The sequence below is a fragment of the Zophobas morio genome, unplaced genomic scaffold (assembly GCF_036711695.1).
Source record: "Zophobas morio isolate AGI-343-1 ecotype UQ-CSIRO unplaced genomic scaffold, CSIRO_AGI_Zmor_V1 ptg000030l, whole genome shotgun sequence".
NCBI classification, from domain to species: domain Eukaryota; kingdom Metazoa; phylum Arthropoda; class Insecta; order Coleoptera; family Tenebrionidae; genus Zophobas; species Zophobas morio.
In genome coordinates this window covers 1,286,491-1,309,558 of record NW_026972135.1, presented here as the reverse complement: position 1 = coordinate 1,309,558, position 23,068 = coordinate 1,286,491, and the positions used below count along the sequence as shown (strand labels likewise).

Sequence of the window (23,068 nt, the reverse complement as noted above, 5' to 3'; positions counted from 1 at the left end):
CGTTTGGGTAATAAAATTTTATTATAGGATTAGAAAAATACTCCATAGATTTTATGACTTTAAATCCTTACTTCCAATGATAATGAATTAAAGCTTTTAACCAGATGTTCTTTTTCGGGATTTTGCGGCAAGACCGTTGAAGATTTTCTAGAAAAAAGGATTATTGTACCCAACTACCTACCTTGAAATTTTTCTAATGGAAACTTTTAAGTAAATGAACCGTTTATTTCACAACCATCAGTCTATCGCATCTGTCGTAGTACAGTATTATACCTACGTAGTTCTCTCTTGCTACATGTTGAGTTTTTTTTGGTAATATTACTAATATTTTAAAAGAATGCCGAAAGTAAAATCGACGCCGGATGAGTGGATAAGGGATTTTCCAGAATCAAAATTAGAAAACAACAAAATATTCTGCAGAGCTTGTGTGAAAACCGTAAGCCCACTAATTTTTTTTATCTATTTTCCTTTGTTAATCCTGTATATGTACGTTGTTTTAGATTCAAAGTGATAAAAAATATAACGTGACGCAACATGTCAGAACGACTCTTCATGTAATAATAATAATAATAATAATAATAATAATGTTTATTAGTACATATAACAAAAGTCGTTGTACAAGTCACAAATTCAATACAACGCACATTACATACATATGGATTTTTAGAACTTTAAAATCAAGTCAAACATTGGATGGGGGCACAATTACTGAGGCAACACTGAGGAATTCATAATAATTGTAAAATGCATTTTTGATGAGATAATCTGATATTTGTCTCTTAAATTGCTTTATACCAAGATTTTGAGTACTTCCTGATAATTTATTGTAAAATTTGACAGAGTAATAATTGAATGGCTGGTTTCTTTTTAACCTTACGAAATTTGGAAGAAGTGCAGCGTTGTGACGTGTTTTATACGAGTGAATATCTTTGTGTCTCATATGACTATTGATGTTAAGTTTAAGATGTAGCAGTGAATTTAATATATATATATATTGACGGTAGGGTTAATATTCTTAAGGATGTAAAATATGAGCGGCAATCATCCCTATAACCTATGCCAGCAAGAATTCTTATTGCTCTTCTTTGGAGCCTAAATATGCGATTACAGATGCTGGCATGACCCCATGTTAGGACACAGTATCTTAGATGCGATTCACATAAGGCAAAATATGCTGTTCTGAGCACTTGATATGATACTTTATTTTTAAGACTTCTTAACACAAATAAGTTTTTGCTAATTCTATTGGCCAGCTCGTCGCCGTGAACTTTCCAGGTTAGTTTTGCATCCAAATGTATCCCAAGGAATTGTGCTGAAGTGGTGAAATCGGGTGGAACATCGCTATTTTTTAAAGAAAATGACATAGTAGTAGTTTTATTTGCGTTCAAGCTGAGGTCGTTTTGCCTGAACCAATCCTCATCCCTCGATTGCGTCTCCTCCCTTTTGACGCAGATAGTCTCCGTCGATGTTGCTTGGTTTATTAGGGTTGTATCGTCTGCATACAAGATAATTTTTGAGTCTATACTAGAAGATAGGTCGTTAATAAAAATAATGAATAAGAGGGGCCCCAGGATGGACCCTTGTGGCACACCTTTTCTGACAGGAAGACAATCGGATAATTGTTCCTTATATTTGACAACCTGGTGTCTATCTTCCAGATATGATCTAATAAGTTGAATGCTAGACGGTACCAAGTTATAGGCTGTCAGTTTTTTGAGGAGAAGCTTATGCGAGACGCAGTCGAAGGCTTTGGACAGGTCCAGAAAAGACGCAACTGCAATTTTACGATCTTCAAAGCACTGAGATATAAAATTAACTAACTCCTGAACAGCATTACTAGTAGAACGGTTTCTCCTAAAACCATATTGTGAGTCAGAAAGTAAAGCAAGTGATTCAAGATAAGTACAAAGTTGTTCAAATAGAATTTTCTCTAATATTTTGCCAAATATGGGAAGTAATGAGATAGGTCGATAATTAGATGGATTATGAGTATCACCCTTTTTGTATACTGGTACAGTGACCGCTGTTTTAAGACATTTGGGAAAGACGCAATATTTTATGCAAAAGTTAATAAGTTTTGCAAGTGGAGGAATCAGCAAGTCCTTTATACTTTTGACAATTTTCACATTAAGATTAAAGATATCAGAAGAATTACTATTTTTCAGGTTATCTATAGCTTCTCTCACTTTTATGTGTGACACTTCTTTAAAACTGAAACTAGGGCTATTAATCAAGGAGTGAGTAGACTTACTTGCTATATCACAGAGTTCAATATCACAGTCATTATTGCTTTGCGTTCCCAATTTTGAAATTTCATTTATAAAATAGTTGTTAAAATCGTCACAGGTCATATCACAGCTTAATTTTTGACTATTAACACTTTTATTGCGAGTTTCGTTGATAATTTTCCACATAGCCTTGACTTTATTACTTGCAGTAGAGATGAATTTTTCATTACAAAGCATTTTCTTTTCATTTATTTTGTCACGATATACTTTCCTAAACGAGTTTTTTGCTGACTTGGTTTGTTCACTCCCAATTAGATTATTTATTTCACATAAATGTTGTAATGTTTCCCGCATTTGAATTAATTCACAATCAAACCACTTTACAGTTTTGTTGTTGTTAGGTTGACGCTTGACTACTTTTAGAGGGAAGGCTTGCCCTACATGACCTTCTATTAGATTTACAAATTTTATGAACAAGTCCTCAACTGAATTATTACTGCATAGCTTAATGAAGTCCCAGTTGATATTGGACACCGACTCGTACAATTTGAATTTACCAAGAGCAGTAATTGGCCTATGTTTAATAAGCTGTGTTTTTGTTTGTTTTAGTAGACGAAATTAACACTTTAATTTTGATGCCTCTATGATCTGATAGGTGTAAATTCCATGGACTAATTTGAAAAAGTGCGTGATCTAGATTTGTAAAAACGTTATCCAGACAGTTGTTATTTCTAGTTGGAAATTCGACTAAGTGAAAAAGCCCATAAGTTCTCATAAAATCTAATAAGCAGTCTTTTAAGAAGTCTTCTTTGTCAAATTTTACATTAAAGTCACCAGTCAATATTATGTTGTTCTTTAATGTGTTAATTATACCAAAAACTTTTTCTAAAGTACTCAAAAATTTGTACAGATCTCCAGAGGGTGATCTATAGACATTGATCACATAAATTTCTAGGTTATTCATATAAATTCCAGATATCTCACCATGTTTCTCAATTGAGAGTTGTTCGAGATTTTGGAGACGAGTGCAAGAAACCTCAGCGTTCCTCATAATCATTGTGCCCCCATGTTTCGTTTTGTTTCTGGAAAAATAAGACTCAGTTACAAAATTATTGACACGTATTTGGTCAGCTTCTATAGCCATCAACCAATGTTCACAAAGGGTAAGGAGGGAGAAATCATCGTCTGCTACTGCTGCCTCAAATTCCGCTAGTTTAGCCCTCAGTGATTGGATGTTGATTGACAGAATGTTCAATGAAAAAAACGATTGACAGCTGCCAGGAGGCCAGGTTTCAGGTTTCATAGCTACGTCTTGGTCTTTATGATCAATGGTCACTTTGAAGCTTGAATATAGGTCCGGATATCTTGACTGCAGCTTTTCAACTCCGAAAGTGCATATATTTGACATGCAGAGGTGATCTTCGATATCCTTTGTAGTCGTTGAAGGATTTAGTCGATACACGTGGATGAAGCTTCTTCGTGGGACTGCTTTGAGGGTACTATTATCCACCGAGCATCCAATTATCGGTTTGTTGGATTCTCTGCGATGTCTTTTTTTGCTTTTGACTTTATTCCAGTTATCGTCTTCATTCTGCAGTGTCTTATTATTGTCCAGGTATTCGTTATCGTCCTGAACTGGCTCGTGGAGTTCGCTATAACCACGAAGTGTCTTCTTTACTTTCTTATCTTTATCTCCTTGATTTGGTGTTTCGGCTTGATTAGATGGCGAGTCTTGCGTTTTTTTCTGGCGTTGGCGTTTTTGAGCGGGAGCAGCTTACTGTTTTTGACAATTTCATTAATTTCTTGTGATGTCGTTTCTGGATTATGATTATTGGAAATTTCTTCCTCCTGCTTAATTATGATGTTATTTAGCAAGGTTATTTGCTTGTGGAGTATGTCCAAGTTGGCACATAAACTTTTTATGTGCAAGTCTTTCTCCTTCAGCAGTTTTTTTAGATACCTATTTTCTACCTTTGCGGTGTCAGAATTCTCAATTGCAGAACTAAAGGATTCATCATCCAATTCGTTGTCGGGGTCATTAATTGAAGCAGCAACTTCTTCTTGGGCGATGCTGTTGGTCATTTTCTTCTCTGGCAATGTCGTGGGAGTCACCTTGGAACCACAGCACATAACCTCACCAGGAGCTATTTCCACAACAGATATTTAATGCACCCTGGATGAAAAACTGCATTGCACTGTGGACATTTTGGGCCTTGCGTTGGAATATTGCCACACTTTTTGCACATTTTTGTAGCGTTCGAGTTACTTTTGAGCTGCCCCGTCACGGTCGCCATCTTGACTGTAGAAAGGAAGAAAATGTTTGAAGTTTCTAAAATTAAACAGCAGACCATACATGAATCTGTTGCATCTACTTCCACAAAAGATGAGCAGTTTCAGTTTAATTTCGATTTATGTAAAATGATGATCCAGTTCAATATACCTTTAAAAAAATTGGAGAAATGCCCTCTTCAAGAATTCCTTGAAAAACACTGCAATCGACATATTCCGGTTGAAAATACTCTCAGAAAAAATTATGTAGGCCCAGTGTTTCAGCAAGTTTACAACGAAATTAAACATCGCATTGGAGATAATTATTTATGGTTCGCTGTCGATGAAACAACCGATAGTTGTGGAAGATACGTGGCAAGTTTAATTGTTGGAATCTTAAATGAAAATTTCCCTAGTCGAGGGTATATAGTAAGTTTGAAAATGTTAGATAAAACAAATGGCAATACGATTACCAGATTTGTAAATGACAGTCTTACGTCACTATTTTTGCCAATAAAATTTTATTGATGATCTCGGATACAGATCGTTATAGGTTGAAAGCAGGGAATAATCTAAAAATATTGTACCCCAATTTAATTCACTCTACTTGCATTGCCCACGGTTTAAACAGAGTGGCTGAAGGAATACGTTTGCAGTTTCCTACTGTTAATAAATTAGTGGCAAATGGTAAAAAGATTTTTGTTAAAACCCCACTAAGAGTGCAACATTTTAAGGAAAAATTTCCAAACATACGATTGCCCCCAGAGCCGATTATAACGAGATGGGAAACATGGTTACAGGCCACATTTTATTATGACAAATATATCAAAGAATTTGGGGAAGTAGTTACGGAGTTTAGCCAAGATTCTTCTCAATCGATTAAAGATTGCATAAATATTTTGGAAAACAAAGATTTGCGACAAGATCTAGCTTTTCTAAGATGCAATTATCAATTCGTATGTGAGGTAATAGAAAAGTTAGGAAAAACCAACATGTTGTTGGTAGATGCCATAAACTTAGTGAAAGAATTTAAACAACAAGCAAACGCAGTAAGGGTACTAAAGTATCTCAAAAACTTGACGAAGTGTTAAATAAAAATGCAGGTTTCGGTGTTCTTTCCGACGTTGCTCGTGGTTTACAAGGCCAGAAGGTGGAAAATTTGGAGTTAGATTCAACATTAATTGCAAAATTCAAATTTGCGCCAACGAGTGTGGATGTTGACCGTACATTCTCCAATTTTAAACAGATTTTAAATGATCGGCGAAAAAATTTTACAGTGGACAACTTGGAACATATTACAATCATAAATTGTTTTAAAGAAAACTGAAATACGTGTGTAAAATATAAAGTCTAGGATTATTGTAATAATATTTTATCCAAAGTTCTAAGAAGTGTTCTTTGATTTGTAATATGATTACGTTTTTAATGCTTTTTTGCTTAAAATAAAACTTTTTTATTGAGAATGTTGTGCTTATTTAAGGGCTTATTCTTAATTTTTTGTGCTTATAAATCCGCTCTCTACTTATTTGAAACGTCCAAATATTGATAAAAGTTTTAAATCAAATTTAAATTGAATGGCCCTAGGGACCGGATGTTTTGACCGAATTTGGGAAAATACATTTTCTAAACAATCTTGAGAAAATCTGGATGTTAATCAAAAGGAGTTTTTTTTTTTCGTTCAAAAACCAGTTTTGCAGGTCTAAAATTGATGTTGTAGTGAGTATAACACCTGTTTGAATAGGCTTCCAAACTGCTTTTCCAAATTTGCCAGGAGCGACTTTTAAGGTTAAAAATAACTTAATGAACTCTTGAAGGAATTTCTATAGTTTCCCTTTAGATAGCCATTTTAAACTTGCTCAAGGCCAAAATAGTTGATCTAGAACTAATCAACTGGAACCGCCTATGTACAACATCAATAAAAACAGCTGTCGTTAGAGAAGATTTGTTTTCCGCATCAAATTTTATTCCACAACTAACATTTCGATTCAAAACGTTTAGAAAATTTGACATCTTCATTTTGTTAAAATGGTTCGATTGTAAAAGATCCACATTTAATTTAGACGCAAATATTTAATGTGTTGCACGTCAACCAAATCAGAAGTTGGTTTATATTTTTCAACAAAATCATTTGGTAATTGAATGATTTTGTTTCGTACCAAACATTGCTTGATATTTTTTAATAAATGTGGCCCATCTGCTAAAAAGTAAATTTTTTCGCCATTAACTGTAATTTTTTGTTTGGCATTTTCTTCAAGCTTTTATTCCAAAGATTTTCCACATAGCGAATCGCCGATCCCATATCTGAGGTTACAGAATGAACCTTCAAACCAATTGCACTTATTTTCTTAAAAACTTCCTTTCACTTAAAGTGATTCCCCCAATATACGTCCCACAATGTACACAATAATCAATCCCAGCTCTCATACCCATTTCGTCCAATGCCACCATACAATCCCTCCCAAAATCCTGATCAAGCGATTCACATTTATTTCCAAAAACCCTATAATTTCATCCAAAACTCCAGATTTAAACTCTAAATTTTATAAATGAAAATTCAATGTTCGAATAGCTTGAAATGGTAGTTTCATTTTTCTTAATAAGTTATATCCACTGGTCCCACATCCAAATTTAAGCTTCAAAGATTTAGTGATTGTTTGCTCGGAACATTTTTTAAATTTTTTCCCTTTTAGAGCCTCAGTTTGATCCTTTGTTAATATGTTTGCCAAATTTTTCCCTAAATTTGAATTACACACTTTTTGCAAGTATAATTCTCGGCTTAATTTTCTGTTATTAATTTTTAACATCCTAACTTTTTTTTTTTTTAGCGTATCATTTTCTTTCTGTAGCGATACATGGTCAGGTGGTTGTTTGCACTCTATTTCTTAGTTATTTTGTGTTTTTAATAATGAAGAAACCAGTTCGTAACAAAAGATCTTCACATTTTCCATCGGAGGAAGAATATCTTGTGACTAATTTAATAGAAAATCACAAAAACATAATTAAATGAAAAAAGTCTGGACAGTGGACACCACAAAGGTTTTAAAAATATGTTTTTATTCATGGGATAATGGTTTAAAGCCCTAGGCTTCCTTGCCCCAGCTGTGTCTTGATTGTAACTTACATGGGTTCTAATAAAAAATAAAATTCAGAAAATCTGTACCATTTTTTTATTTCAAAATGTAGACGTACTACAACATTTTCAAAGTCACCATCGTAACCTCTAGCCAAAGTTACATAGGTGACAACATATTTCCGCAAACATACATGTTAAGTTTCATTTTGTCTTAGTACCGATTCTCAAAAAGTGGTATAACTTTAGGGGAACGAAATTTTTAAATCGGTGACAAATTACTGCTTTATTTTTAAATGTTTTTGCAGCAATTTGTTAAAACATATCTGAAAAAGGAAACCGATTATACATTATTAAACAATCGAGATAAATGACTCCTCTAGCTGGGAGTTTTTGTAACTCCGGCTCCATTTCTGAACAATTGATTTTATTACCCCGAAGATCTACTTTAAATCTTATAAACACTTTCTTCAAGAAATCGATTTTCCACTCACTTATCTCATTATAACTTAAGTCCAGATCTTTCAAGCTTCTCAGGCCTACGAAAGCACCGTCAGAAATATTCCTGATTTTGTTGTGATCTAATTTCACCACGATACCTTCCGGAACGTCCACAAAACTTTCCGCACAAATTACCTCAATATCGTTATAAGAAGCAGAAATTGTCGCCACTGGTAACCCACGGAACCATCCACCATCCCACTCTTTCAGTTTGTTATGGTAAATCACAAATTTCCGTAAACGTGTCATACCATCGAAGGCTCCATTTGCAATCACAGAAATCTCGTTCTGGCTCAAATCCAGAACTTCAATTTTAGAACCGTTGAAAACCCCTTCGGGAACTTCCTTGATTCCGTTTCTACATAGATATAGAACACGCAAATTCGGCAAATTATTCAAATCGCCTGATCGAAGTATCGAGATGCTACTATTAATCAAATCTAAAGTACGTATCTCTTCGTTATCAAAAACCTGTGGATCTAATCTTTTAATGGAATTGTCTGATAAGTACAAACAGATTCCGGGAACGAACATGGTCGAGTACACAGCATGCAAGCCTGCAAAAGCGCCAGGTTCTATTCGAGAAATGCCATTTCTGCTCAAAATCAAATCCCGAACAGACACATTCTGAAATACCCCTTGTCTAATCTCTGTTAACCTATTTTCATAAAGTTGCAGTTGAATCGTGATTGACACGTTTTGAAAAGCCCCTGGTTGTAGAACCGAAATGAAATTTCTATCAAGATTTAATGCCGTAAGTCTCAAGTTTACGAACGTTCCGGTTTTGATTTCCGTCAATCTATTCTCTAGAAGAATCACACGTTGGAGTTCTGGAAAATCCTTGAAAGTTCCGGGTTGAAGTTCCTCTAATCCTGCATTTTGTAACTCGATTCCTGCGAAATTGATAATATCCTTGAAAGAATCTTCGTACAGAACTTTGATTGTCCCTTCTATATGAATGTCCTTCAGTTTGGTTGAATTTCGAGGACAATAACTGTCTTTGATTTTATCTACACCAACGTTTAGGCTATAAGTTGTAGTTGTTTGCCAATCGGGAGCACTCCTGAGGACGCAGGTAATATTCACACGATCTACATGATCACACTCTGTGGGCGCAAAAACTAGCGCAAAACAGACGAAAACAATTTTCTTAGAAATGCACTTCATGCCAGTTTAAGATTTAGTGAGGTACAGACGAAACAATGTATTTATTAAAAATATAACCGATACGATAATCTGACGCAAACACCGGGTTATCATTCCTGTTCTTAATATAAACCAAGATATTGTTCATCCTACAATATAATAAAATACAATAATGTTAAAAAAAAAACTGGTAGAAGGCTTTTTCAAACATTTAAAAACGAGTTATTGAGTTATCCTTTTAAACTTTTGATGTTGCTCTAAAAAAGGTCAAAAATTTAACTTTTGACGAACTTATCCAAAAATCCACGAAAGATTCCCGGAGATGAATTGTAATGAGCTGAATCTTAAAATATAGCTTGTTGATTTTTGTGAAGAACCTATTTAGCTTACCTCCGGAAAAACTGTGTGGTCAAAAATTATGTGAGTAATGCTCGAAAAATGGTCGGAGCTATCGAAGAAACTATTCCGAAAGTAACTTCTGCAGATGGAAATCTACAAGAAAATGTCTTTACTGAATTTCGAAAATAGTCAAAAATTGCCAAAATTTTCATAAGTCAAGTTCTGGGATATTGATTTCGATGTGCTGATCCCAAAAATATAACGTGTTCAGAATTTAGAAGATTATTGAAATATTCGGATTGGCTTTTTTATTTTCAAAACTATCACATTTCAATGGGTGATTTTCGAAAAATGGTAAGAGTTATAGAAGAAATCATTCCGAAAGTAACTACTGGAGTTCAAAATCTACGAGAAAATGTGTTAAATATTTCGAATATGGTCAACAGCTGCCAAAGTTTTTGTTTAAGCAAATCGAAAAAATATGTACACAAGTAAAAACTCATCATATTTTGCACGGACAGACAGACGCACAGACAGACAGACAAACAGACACACGGACAGACAGATGGGCAGACAGACGGACAGACAGACGGGGACGTACTCTAGGGGTCATGAAACGTCGAGAAAACGTAAAAGTAGAGAGTCCGCCAACCGACTCGATTACAATACTTCCTTTGCTACGCCCGGGTAGTAAAAATTACGATTAGCGCTTTTTCTTTACTTCCTCCACATACTAGATTCTATGATTAGTTTCCACTACCACTAGACAAAAGAACATAATTAACCCCACCTACCCACCCTGCCTACTTTGAGTAATTGATTTTATCCGATTTGAATGAAATGAATGATCTTATACTGCACAGAAATAAAATTAGTCGTTAGAATGAGAAGGGGGCGGTGGGAGGGACTACAACTTGCTAAGTTAAGAATTATTTTGGCAAATAACATACCTTACAAGAAAATAGAGGGCGGGTAGACGGGGCAAATATTTGCTAAGATGAGAATAACTTTGTCAAATGACACACCCTATAAGTAAACAGAGGGTGGGTGGGCGGGGCTAGTATTTGACCATTTTTCAACTATTTCCGAAAATTAGTTGAAGTTAGAGTTACGATTGGCACTGTTTTTTACTTTTTCACATCCTAGATTCTGTTATTAGTTTGCACTCTCACTCGACAGAAGAACATAATTAGCCCCGCCCACCCACCCTGTCTCCTTTTCGGAGATTGATTTTATCTGATCTGATTGAAATGAATGTTCTTATACTGAATAGAAGTAAAATTAATCGTTAAAATGAGAAGAGGGGGGTGAGCGGTTCTAGGAATTGTTAAGATAAGACTGACTTTGGCAAATAATATACCTTCCAAGAAAACAGAGGGCGGGTGGGCGGGGCTAATACTTGTTATGATAAGACTAACTTTGGCAAATGACACCCTCTAAGAAAATAGAGGCTGGGAGGGCGGGGCTAGTTTTTGATAGGATAAGACTGATTTTGACACTTTTGACATTTTCCACCATTTTTCAACTATTTCCGAAAATTAGTTGAAGTTAGGTCAGGTGTATGAAATAAAAATGAATTTTGTAGCAAATAGTATAACAAAAAAAAGTTAGGATTGACAGTGTTTTTTACTTTTTCACATTCTATATTCTATTATTAGTTTGTATTCTCACTCGACAGAAGAACATAATTAACCCCGCCCACCCACCCTGTCTCCTTTTCAGTGATTAATTTTATCAGATCTGAACAAAATGAATGTTCTGATACTGAACAGAAATAAAATTAGCCGTTAAAATGAGAAGAGAGGGTGAGCGAGGCTAACACTTGTTACGATAAGACTGATTTTGGCAAATCATATACTTTCCAAGAAAACAGAGGGCGGGTGGGCGGGCCTAATACTTGTTACGTTAAGACTAGCTATGGCAAATGACATACCCTCTAAGAAAATAGAGGGTGGGTGGGCGGGGCTAGTTTCTGATGGGATAAGACTGATTTTGACACTTTTGACATTTTCAACCATTCTTCAACTATTTCCGAAAATTAGTTGAAGTTAGGTCAGGTGCAAGAAATAAGAAATGAATTTTGTAGCAAATAGTATAACGAAAAAAGTTAGGATTGCCACTGTTTTTTACTTTTTCACATCGTAGATTCTATTATTAGTTTGCATTCTCACTCGACAGAAGAACATAATTAGCCCCGCCCACCCACCCTGTCTCCTTTTCAGTGATTGATTTTATCTGTTCCGAATGAAATGAATGATCTTATACTGAACAGAAGTGAAATTAGTCGTTAAAATGAGAAGAGGGTGGGTGGGTGGGGCTAGTACTTGCTACGATAAGACTGATTTTGGCATTTGATATACCTTCCAAGAAAACAGAGGGCGGGTGGGCGGGGCTAATATTTGTTACGATAAGACTAGCTTTGGCAGATGACACACCCTCTAAGAAAATAGAGGGTGGGTGGGCGGGGCCACTATTTTATAGGATAAGAAGTTTTGCGCAAGTTTGACATTTTCACTATTTTTCAGCTATATCCGAAAATTAGTTGAAGTTAGGTCAGGTGCATGAAATAACAAATCAAATTTCAATCAAATCAGCTTTGGCACCCTGGGGTAAGAATTTAGAAATATTCGAACTGAAATTTATATTTTTTTTTAAACTAAAATACTGTCATATTATCGAAGAAATGATACCGAAAGCAACCTCTGTCTTTAGTTCAATTTCGAAAATGGTCAAAAAATGCCGAAATTGACTATATTTTTATTTTAATTTATAGGGGTTCCCATAAAAAAGAAAATTCGCGAAATCAAATTTTATAGTTTTTTGAAAAATCTGAATATAACCTTCGATCAGTTTTACTTGTGACATTTTTCTTGTTGCGGTTTCTAACAAAATTGGCTTTTATGCGCGATTTTTAGGGATATTTTTTTGAAATCAAATCTTCACGTGAATAAGTTACCAGTTTATTTGTTAACACAATATACATAAATCAGTAACCATAAATTGCTAACACTTGTCAAAAAGAACTTTTTGCGCTTGGAGTTCTGGCAAATCCAACTCTATATAAGAACAGTTAATTTTATTACCCTTAACATTTACATTTTCTCTTATCCCCACATTCTTCAAGAAACCGGATTTCCATTCTCTTATTTCATTATAACTCAAATCCAGATTTTTCAAGCTTATCAGACCAGCGAAAGCACCATCGGCTATATTTCTGATTTGGTTATGAGCTAATTCCACCACACTACCTTCAGGAACGTGCTCAAAACTCCCCGCAGGAAGTATCTCAATGTTGTTATACGAAGCAGAAACCTTAAACCAATTACCAATATCTGGTTTACCAATATCTAACCCCCGCAACCATCCACTATCCCACTGTTTCAACTCGTTGTGGTCAATCATCAAATTCCGTAAATTTGTCATACCCTCGAAAGCTCCATTTGCAATCACAGAAATCTCGTTGTGGCTCAAATCTAGAAAATCGATTTTAGACCCGTTGAAAACTCCCTGTGGAACTTCCTTGATTCTGTTTCTGGACAAGTATAGACCACTCAAATTCGGCAAATTATTCAAATCGCCTGACCGAAGAATCGCGATAGAATTATTAACTAAATTTATATAAAGTATGTGTTCGTTATCAAAAATCTGTGCGCCTAGTGATTCAATGCGGTTGTTTGATAATTCCAAGATGATTCCGGCGTCGTACATTTCCTGCAAGCTTGCAAAAGCTCCAGGTTCTAGTCTAGAAATCTCATTTTCGGCCAGGATCAAAGTCCGAACACGCACACTATGAAACACCCCCGTCCGGATTTCAGTTAACTTGTTGCTTCGAAGATTCAGTTCAGCACTTGTTACGTTTTGGAAGGCGCCTGGTTGGAGGACCGAAATCGAACTTCGTCCACAATATAATCCAAAAAGCCTCAAGTTCACGAAAGTACCGTTTTTGATTTCCTGCAAGGTATTCCCTTCGAGGTACAAAGTTCGGAGTTGTAGCAAATCGTTGAAAGTTCCGGGCTGAATTTCCTCCAGTCCTACCTTTGACAAGTTGATTGATTCTAAATTGGTAATGTCCTTGAAAGTATCCTCGTACAGAAGTTTCAACGACCCTGATACCTTAATCGATTTCCTTTTGATTAAATCTGGAGGACAACTGTCTTTGATTTTATTGGCACCAACGTTTAAGGTATATTTAAAGGTTGGCGGTTCGTAAGAATCACTCCTAGCATCACAGTATATATTCACACGATCTACTTGATCACACTGTGCGCGCGCAAAAACTAGCGCAAAAAATAGGAAAACGGTTTCGTTAGAAATGCACTTCATGATGGTTTAAAGTTTAGTGAGGTCCACACGATACCACTTATTTATATATTTATTAAAAATATAATCGAAATGATAGTCTGATGTCAACGCTGGGTTATCACTTACCACTATTATTCCTAATGTAAACCATTTTTAAAACCGTGGCAAACAAGATCGCCAAAATTCATCTCAAAATTTATGAAAAATATGTTTGGAGCAAGCAGTGAAAATTCAATTGTTTACGGCTTATTTAGTGTGTAAAAAAGTCAAAAAGTGACAATTGTCATGCATCAGTTGGTTATTGTCGTGTGTTCGGTTCACGTCTTTGACAATCGTGAATTTTTCAAATTTCCAACACTAAAAAAACTGAAAATAGGATATAGTTGATATAAGCTTTTTGTTGTAATATTTGTAGACTTTTTTTCACAACATGAAACTTAAATCATCTTTAAAATGGAAAATTTGTATAAGGAAATATCGATTTTGCATTTTTTTGTTGTGAAAAAATGGCTATATATATTAAGACAAAATGGACAAAATATAAGCCCCGCCCACCCACCCAATCTCGATTCTGATGAATTTTGTTGTTCGTCGTAAGCCGAGGGGCGGAGCTTAATTGTAAAATTCTTATTTTTCTACGAGAAATGACCATTTTAAACATCTTTTAAGTTTCTAAGAATAAAAAAATCTTTAGAATCGAGATGGGGTGGGTGGGCGAGGCTTATATTTTGCCTTTTTTTTTTCTTAATATACACAGTATTCTTTGAACAACACGATACACAAAGACGTGATTTTAATTTCTTGCTAAGAAATAAATATTTTGCAGTTAAGCTTCGCCCCCTTGGTTCACGGCGAATAAAAAAAATCATTACATTTGAGACAGGGTGGGTGGGCGCGCTGACATTTTGTCCTTTTGTTTTAATAATGTAGACTTCCTTTCACAACTTGAAACTTAAAATATGTTTAAAATAGAAAATTTGTATAAGGAAATATCGATTTTGCCGTTAAGCTCCGCCTCCTTGGTTCACGGCAAATAAAAAATCATCACAATTGAGACAGGGTGGGTGGGCGGGCTTAGATTTTCCTTTTTGTTTTAATATCTGTAGACTTTTTTTCACAACATGAAACTTAAATCATGTTTAAAATGGAAAATTTGTATAAGGAAATATCGATTTTACATTTTTTTGTTGTGAAAAAATGGCTATATATATTAAGACAAAATGGACAAAATATAAGCCCCGCCCACCCACCCAATCTCGATTCTGATGAATTTTGTTATTGGTCGTAAGCCGAGGGGCGAAGCTTAATTGTAAAATCCTTATTTTTCTACGAGAAATGACGATTTTAAACATGTTTTAAGTTTCTAAGAATAAAAAAATCTTTAGAATCGAGATGGGGTGGATGGGCGGGGCTTATATTTTGCCTTTTTTTTTTCTTAATATACACAGTATTCTTTGAACAACACGATACACAAAGACGTGATTTTAATTTCTTGCTAAGAAATAAATATTTTGCAGTTAAGCTCCGCCCCCTTGGTTCACGGCGAATAAAAAAAACCATTACATTTGAGACAGGGTGGGTGGGCGGGCTGACATTTTGTCCTTTTGTTTTAATAATGTAGACTTCTTTTCACAACTTGAAACTTAAAATATGTTTAAAATAGAAAATTTGTATAAGGAAATGTCGATTTTGCCGTTAAGCTCCGCCTCCTTGGTTCACGGCAAATAAAAAATCATCACAATTGAGACAGGGTGGGTGGGCGGGCTTACATTTTCTTTTTTGTTTTAATATTTGTAGACTTTTTTTCACAACATGAAACTTAAATCATGTTTAAAATGGAAAATTTGTATAAGGAAATATCGATTTTGCATTTTTTTGTTGTGAAAAAATGGCTATATATATTAAGACAAAATGGACAAAATATAGGCCCCGCCCACCCACCCAATCTCGATTCTGATGAATTTTGTTATTCGTCGTAAGCCGAGGGGCCGAGCTTAATTGTAAAATCCTTATTTTTCTACGAGAAATGACGATTTTAAACATGTTTTAAGTTTCTAAGAATAAAAAATCTTTAGAATCGAGATGGGGTGGATGGGCGGGGCTTATATTTTGCCTTTTTTTTTCATAATATACACAGTATTCTTTGAACAACACGATACACAAAGACGTGATTTTAATTTCTTGCTAAGAAATAAATATTTTGCAGTTAAGCTCCGCCCCCCTTGGTTCACGGCGAAAAAAAAAATCATTACATTTGAGACAGGGTGGGTGGGCGGGCTGACATTTTGTCCTTTTGTTTTAATAATGTAGACTTCTTTTCACAACTTGAAACTTAAAATATGTTTAAAATAGAAAATTTGTATAAGGAAATGTCGATTTTGCCGTTAAGCTCCGCCTCCTTGGTTCTCGGCAAATGAAAAATCATCACAATTGAGACAGGGTGGGTGGGCGGGCTGACATTTTCTATTTTGTTTTAATATTTGTAGACTTTTTTTCACAACATGAAACTTAAATCATGTTTAAAATGGAAAATTTGTATAAGGAAATATCGATTTTGCATTTTTTTGTTGTGAAAAAATGGCTATATATATTAAGACAAAATGGACAAAATATAAGCCCCGCCCACCCACCCAATCTCGATTCTGATGAATTTTGTTATTGGTCGTAAGCCGAGGGGCGGAGCTAAATTGTAAAATCCTTATTTTTCTACGAGAAATGACGATTTTAAACATGTTTTAAGTTTCTAAGAATAAAAAAATCTTTAGAATCGAGATGGGGTGGGTGGGCGGGGCTTATATTTTGCCTTTTTTTTTCTTAATATACACAGTATTCTTTGAACAACACGATACACAAAGACGTGATTTTAATTTCTTGCTAAGAAATAAATATTTTGCAGTTAAGCTCCGCCCCCTTGGTTCACGGCGAATAAAAAAAATCATTACATTTGAGCCAGGGTGGGTGGGCGGGCTGACATTTTGTCCTTTTGTTTTAATAATGTAGACTTCTTTTCACAACTTGAAACTTAAAATATGCTTAAAATAGAAAATTTGTATAAGGAAATATCGATTTTGCCGTTAAGCTCCGCCCCCCGTGGTTCACGGCGAATAAGAAAAATCATCACAATTGAGACAGGGTGGGTGGGCGGGCTGACATTTTCTTTTTTGTTTTAATATTTGTAGACTTTTTTTCACAACATGAAACTTAAATCATGTTTAAAATGGAAAATTTGTATAAGGAAATATCGATTTTGCATTTTTTTGTTGTGAAAAAATGGCTATATATATTAAGACAAAATGGACAAAATATAAGCCCCGCCCACCCACCCAATCTCGATTCTGATGAATTTTGTTATTGGTCGTAAGCCGAGGGGCGGAGCTTAATTGTAAAATCCTTATTTTTCTACGAGAAATGACGATTTTAAAAATGTTTTCAGTTTCTAAGAATAAAAAAATCTTTAGAATCGAGATGGGGTGGGTGGGCGGGGCTTATATTTTGCCTTTTTTTTTCTTAATATACACAATATTCTTTGAACAACACGATACACAAAGACGTGATTTTAATTTCTTGCTAAGAAATAAATATTTTGCAGTTAAGCTCCGCCCCCTTGGTTCACGGCGAATAAAAAAAATCATTACATTTGAGCCAGGGTGGGTGGGCGGGCTGACATTTTGTCCTTTTGTTTTAATAATGTAGACTTCTTTTCACAACTTGAAACTTAAAATATGCTTAAAATAGAAAATTTGTATAAGGAAATATCGATTTTGCCGTTAAGCTCCGCCCCCCGTGGTTCACGGCGAATAAGAAAAATCATCACAATTGAGACAGGGTGGGTGGGCGGGCTGACATTTTCTATTTTGTTTTAATATTTGTAGACTTTTTTTCACAACATGAAACTTAAATCATGTTTAAAATGGAAAATTTGTATAAGGAAATATCGATTTTGCATTTTTTTGTTGTGAAAAAATGGCTATATATATTAAGACAAAATGGACAAAATATAAGCCCCGCCCACCCACCCAATCTCGATTCTGATGAATTTTGTTATTGGTCGTAAGCCGAGGGGCGGAGCTTAATTGTAAAATCCTTATTTTTCTACGAGAAATAACCATTGTAAACATGTTTTAAGTTTCTAAGAATAAAAAAATCTTTAGAATCGAGATGGGGTGGGTGAGCGGGGCTTATATTTTGCCTTTTTTTTTTCTTAATATACACAGTATTCTTTGAACAACACGATACACAAAGACGTGATTTTAATTTCTTGCTAAGAAATAAATATTTTGCAGTTAAGCTCCGCCCCCTTGGTTCACGGCGAATAAAAAAAATCATTACATTTGAGCCAGGGTGGGTGGGCGGGCTGACATTTTGTCCTTTTGTTTTAATAATGTAGACTTCTTTTCACAACTTGAAACTTAAAATATGTTTAAAATAGAAAATTTGTATAAGGAAATATCGATTTTGCAATTAGGATACGACCTATAATTGCAAAATCCATATTTCCTTGCAAAAATGTACCATTTTAACCTTGTTTTAAGTTTCTTGTTGTGAAAAATATGAAAATCTTTAGAAAAATAAACTTTAAACACTAAAAACAAACGGCAAATAAAAATTCCAAGGCCTGCTCCAAATATAATTTTTATTATACACAAGTTATAAATCACAGATTGCTTAACAATTGTCAAAAAGAATTCCTTTAACTTGGAGTTCTGCTAAATCCAACTCTATATCAGAACACCTAATTTCATTTCCCTTAAGATTTACATTTTCTCTTATCTCTTCAAGAAATCGATTTTCCATTCTTTTATTTTATTATAACTTAAGTCCAGATACTTCAAACTTGTCAAACCAGCGAAAGCGCCATCGGAAATATTTCTAATGTGGTTATAAGCTAGTTCCACCGCACTGCCTTCAGGAACGTCCACAAAACTTCCCGCAGGAATTGTCTCAATATAGTTATACGAAGCAGAAACTGTCAACTCTGGTAACCCACGAAACCATCTACTATCCCACTCTTTCAACTTATTATGATGAATTACAAAATTTCGTAAACTTGTCATACCATCTAAAGCTCCATTTGCAACCACAGAAATCTCGTTGTGGCTCAAATCCAGAAATTCGATTTTAGAACCGTTAAAAACCCCTTCGGGAACTTCCTTGATTCTCAAGTATCGAGACAGAATTATTATTTAAATTTAGTTTAATTATGTCTTCGTTATCAAAAACCTCTGAATCTAGTCTTTGAATGTGGTTGTTCGATAATAATTCCAAACTGATCCCCAATTCGTCCACGGTATGTAAGCTTGCAAAAACTCCGGGTTCTAGTCGGGAAATGTCATTTCCGTCCAAAATTAAATACCGAACAAACACATTCTGAAACACCCCTCTTCGGATCTCGGTTAATTTGTTTTCTTGAAGATTCAGATCTAACCTAATCGACAGGTTTTGGAAAGTTCCTGGTTCCAGAACCGAAATGGAATTTCTCATGAATGATAACCTCGAAGGGGCCAAGTTGTCTACGTGATCACAGTGTGTAGACGCGAAAACTGACGCAAAATATACGAAAATAATTTTATTAGAAATGCACTTCACGATTGTTGAAAGTTTTGTGAATGTCACGCGAAACAACTCATTTATTTAAAAATAAAACCGATATGGTAATCGGGTTATCACTAAAGAGCGGATTCTAAAGCAAAGACATGAAAGTTGTATATAAATATGTGTATCTAAAAAAAATCCGTTGAAATAAACTTGTTTTTGTTCTAAAATCTGAATTTTCTATACCCCTAAGCACAAAGGTTCGGAGGAATTCCGTTAGCAAAATGCTGACATACCTCCTTCTTCTATCGACAATATGTATCTAAATTATATGTCTTCCGCGGAATTTATTAGAAATGATCATCTATACAGTGATATATGCCTTTTAGGCGACTTTCATTGTAGAATGACGTATCCCAAACTCTTTTTGCGAAATTTTGTTACGGTATTTTTTTGCCTTATAATAGGTATGTATTTATTTTTATAGATGAATATTTTTTCTTTTTGTTATATCTGAGTTCTATCTTTTTTAAATTAACTTTTATTTTTCTCCGCATGTATATTATTAGAAATTGCCTGTTATATACGATGTATTTCGGCAATAAAGGTTATATTATTATTATTAGAGACTATTGGTCTGACCTTAAATAATATAAAAACGTCGTAACATACAAAAGGAAACATTTTTCTGCTGAAAATTTAGAAAAATATTTAATTTGTTATGCAAATTTTAACGAAGATTAGGATGGCTGAGTATGTAAAATACCTAATAAAATAAATGTAGATTTTGGCTTTTTTTAGCATAAAAACCGCTCTTTATAATTTAATTTTAAACATTTTTGATTGTACAAACGACACAAACTCGAAGTTAATTCGTCGTAATTGCGACACATCAAACTTTGAACCAATCAGAACGCACCACGTCTGACATCACCCTCATTCATAACCTACTTTATTTCAATATCAAAATCAAATAAAACGCCAGTTATTTCGTAGCCGTGTGTTCTTGAACAAGCAACCCGTCACTCCATCAATCTAAGTAACGTATAGTCGCTAAAATATTAATAAATTTTCCAACATGTTTCCTTTATTATATACTTACAAAATTTTTAATTTTATATTTAAGTATGGTAATTAAACTCGTACCCCTCTCGTCCCGTTTTCCCGCATCCCCCCCGAAATCGTTTTTCCATCTAATAACGAAACTCCATTAAAAACCGTCCAACTCTAACGAATCCCCTTTTAATGCACCGACCGACAATTAAAACTTTGAATTTGTCCCGAAGGAAGTTAAAAAGCGCCACCACCTTTGATCATCCCGCGCTGACGGCGGATATCCGCCGACTTTGGGCGAACTTGCCTGGCGCCTTTATAAAAGCAATAAAAACGAGCACGAGATACCTGTCGTCCCAGCTCACAACAAGTGGCGAACAAAACCCGCCCCTGTATCCCTGTAAGGTAACTAATGCGAAGGGGACGAGTGTTCCGGAATTAATTCCAAACTCGGGCTGCAAATCCGGCCAGGCCGGATTTGGGGGGATTATGGAACGGATGGGCAGCAAAAGAAGGTTTTTTGGGAATTAGGAGGTGACGTTGTTGGGAAGGCGGAAATGGTTATGGTCGTGCTAACGACTGGAGCTGGGTTTCCGGAATTCTTACGTAAGTTTCGAGATGATCCAGTTCTGACGGACTTTTAACAATAAGATCATAAAATTTTCTAGTGTAATGTGGTATCTTAAATACCGTGTGTTCATTAACTATTTAAATCAATTTACAAACGAAGCTTAGCTCTTGTTTGTCGAAAACTAGAAAAACTAGTGAAAGACAATAACTTCTGCTGATTTGTGAATAAAGTTACTTAAAGAGAAAACAAAGTCAAAGAAACTGTTGGAAATGGTATCCATTCTCCTGTATACATAAATTGACACGTCTTTTCATGTTATCAAACACATTTTGTAGTGTAGCAGGAGTAATGAGAGGACACTCTTCGGTAATTCTGTCTTCCAGTTCTTCTATGGTGTGAATGGGAGTTTTAAAAATAGTGTTTTTGAAAATCTTAAAACTATTTTTGATATATCTAAAGCTTTTGATATTCTAGATCACAAATTAATGTTAACAAAACTACGTAAGTATGGAATAAATGAGATTCCTTATGATTGACTGTCGTCCTACTTAAAAAATAGATCGCAGATAGTTAAATGGGTATTTTCTGGTCAAACTTATACCCAAATGCGGCTACTTTGTCAACGGGAGTTGCTCAAGGTAGTATCCTAGGGCCCTTACTTTTCACTTTATTTATAAATGATATTCCGGTTAGTATACCCAATAGTGATCAATTCCTCTTTGCAGATGATCTCCCGTTTCCATCCGTCTGTCTGTCGGGTGTTCGTAGCCATTTTTATTAGACACGTATTCTCAAAGTTTTTTCAAAATGACCTAGTCCATAAACATAGAATCGAAATAAATTGTTAGTTTTCGAGCAAAATATCATTTTCTATTCAAAACCCATAATACATTGTGTTCAAAGAGAGTTCAAAATTAAGGAAGCAAAAGTGAGTGCTCACATAATTTTTGACTTGGTCACTTTTTTATTATCTATGTCTATGACGTCATAACAAATTTTTATTGATGGTCGTGGGTGCCAATTGTCTTTTTCTTTTAATGTGAAACCTTCTCGAGGGTCCCAACTATTTTTTTTTTGTGTAAAACCTTCTCGGTGGTCCCAAATGTATTTTTTCCACGATATGAAACCTTCTCAGGGGTTCCAATTGTCTGTTTCAAAAATGTAAAACCTTCTCAAGGCTCCAAATGTCTTTTTTTAATACGAAACCTTCTCGGGGGTCCCAAATGTGTTTTTTAAAAATGTAGAACCTTCTCTGGAGCACCAAATATCTTTTTTAAAAATGTAAAACCTTCTCGGGGGCTCCAAATTAATGTCTTTTTTAATATGAAACCTTCTCGGGGGTCCCAACCGTGTTTTTTATAAATGTTAAACCTTCTCTGGGACACCAAATGTCTTTTTTGAAGAATGTGAAACCTTCTCGGGGGTCCCAATTGTCTTTTTCTTTTACTGTGAAACCTTCTCGAGGGTCGCAACTATTTTTTTTGTGTAAAACCTTCTCGGTGGTCCCAAATGTATTTTTTCCACGATATGAAACCTTCTCAGGGGTTCCAATTGTCTGTTTCAAAAATGTAAAACCTTCTCGAGGCTCCAAATGTCTTTTTTTAATACGAAACCTTCTCGGGGGTCCCAAATGTGTTTTTTAAAAATGTAGAACCTTCTCTGGGGCACCAAATATCTTTTTTAAAAATGTAAAACCTTCTCGGGGGCTCCAAATTAATGTCTTTTTTAATATGAAACCTTCTCGGGGGTCCCAACCGTGTTTTTTATAAATGTTAAACCTTCTCTGGGACACCAAATGCCTTTTTTGAAGAATGTGAAACCTTCTCGGGGGTCCCAATTGTCTTTTTCTTTTAATGTGAAACCTTCTCGAGGGTCCCAACTGTCTTCTTTTAAAGGAGGCGAACCTTCTCGAGGGTCCCAAGTCTATTTTTTTAAGAAGGTGAAACCTTTTTTTTCTATTATATTGTTTTTACTCCTTATCGAGTAAATAACCTTTATAGGAAAAAGTAAAATTCCGCAAAATAAAATTTTATAATTTTTCTGGGAAGTAGTATTTGT

At 34.9% G+C, this 23,068-nt stretch overlaps 1 protein-coding gene across 1 annotated transcript in view; it reads right to left on the bottom strand.

Annotated features, from left to right (window-relative positions):
* Window positions 1–23,068, bottom strand: part of LOC135137860 (ras-like protein family member 10B) — a 292,378-nt gene that overhangs the window by 225,290 nt on the left and 44,020 nt on the right. The window lies entirely within an intron of this gene.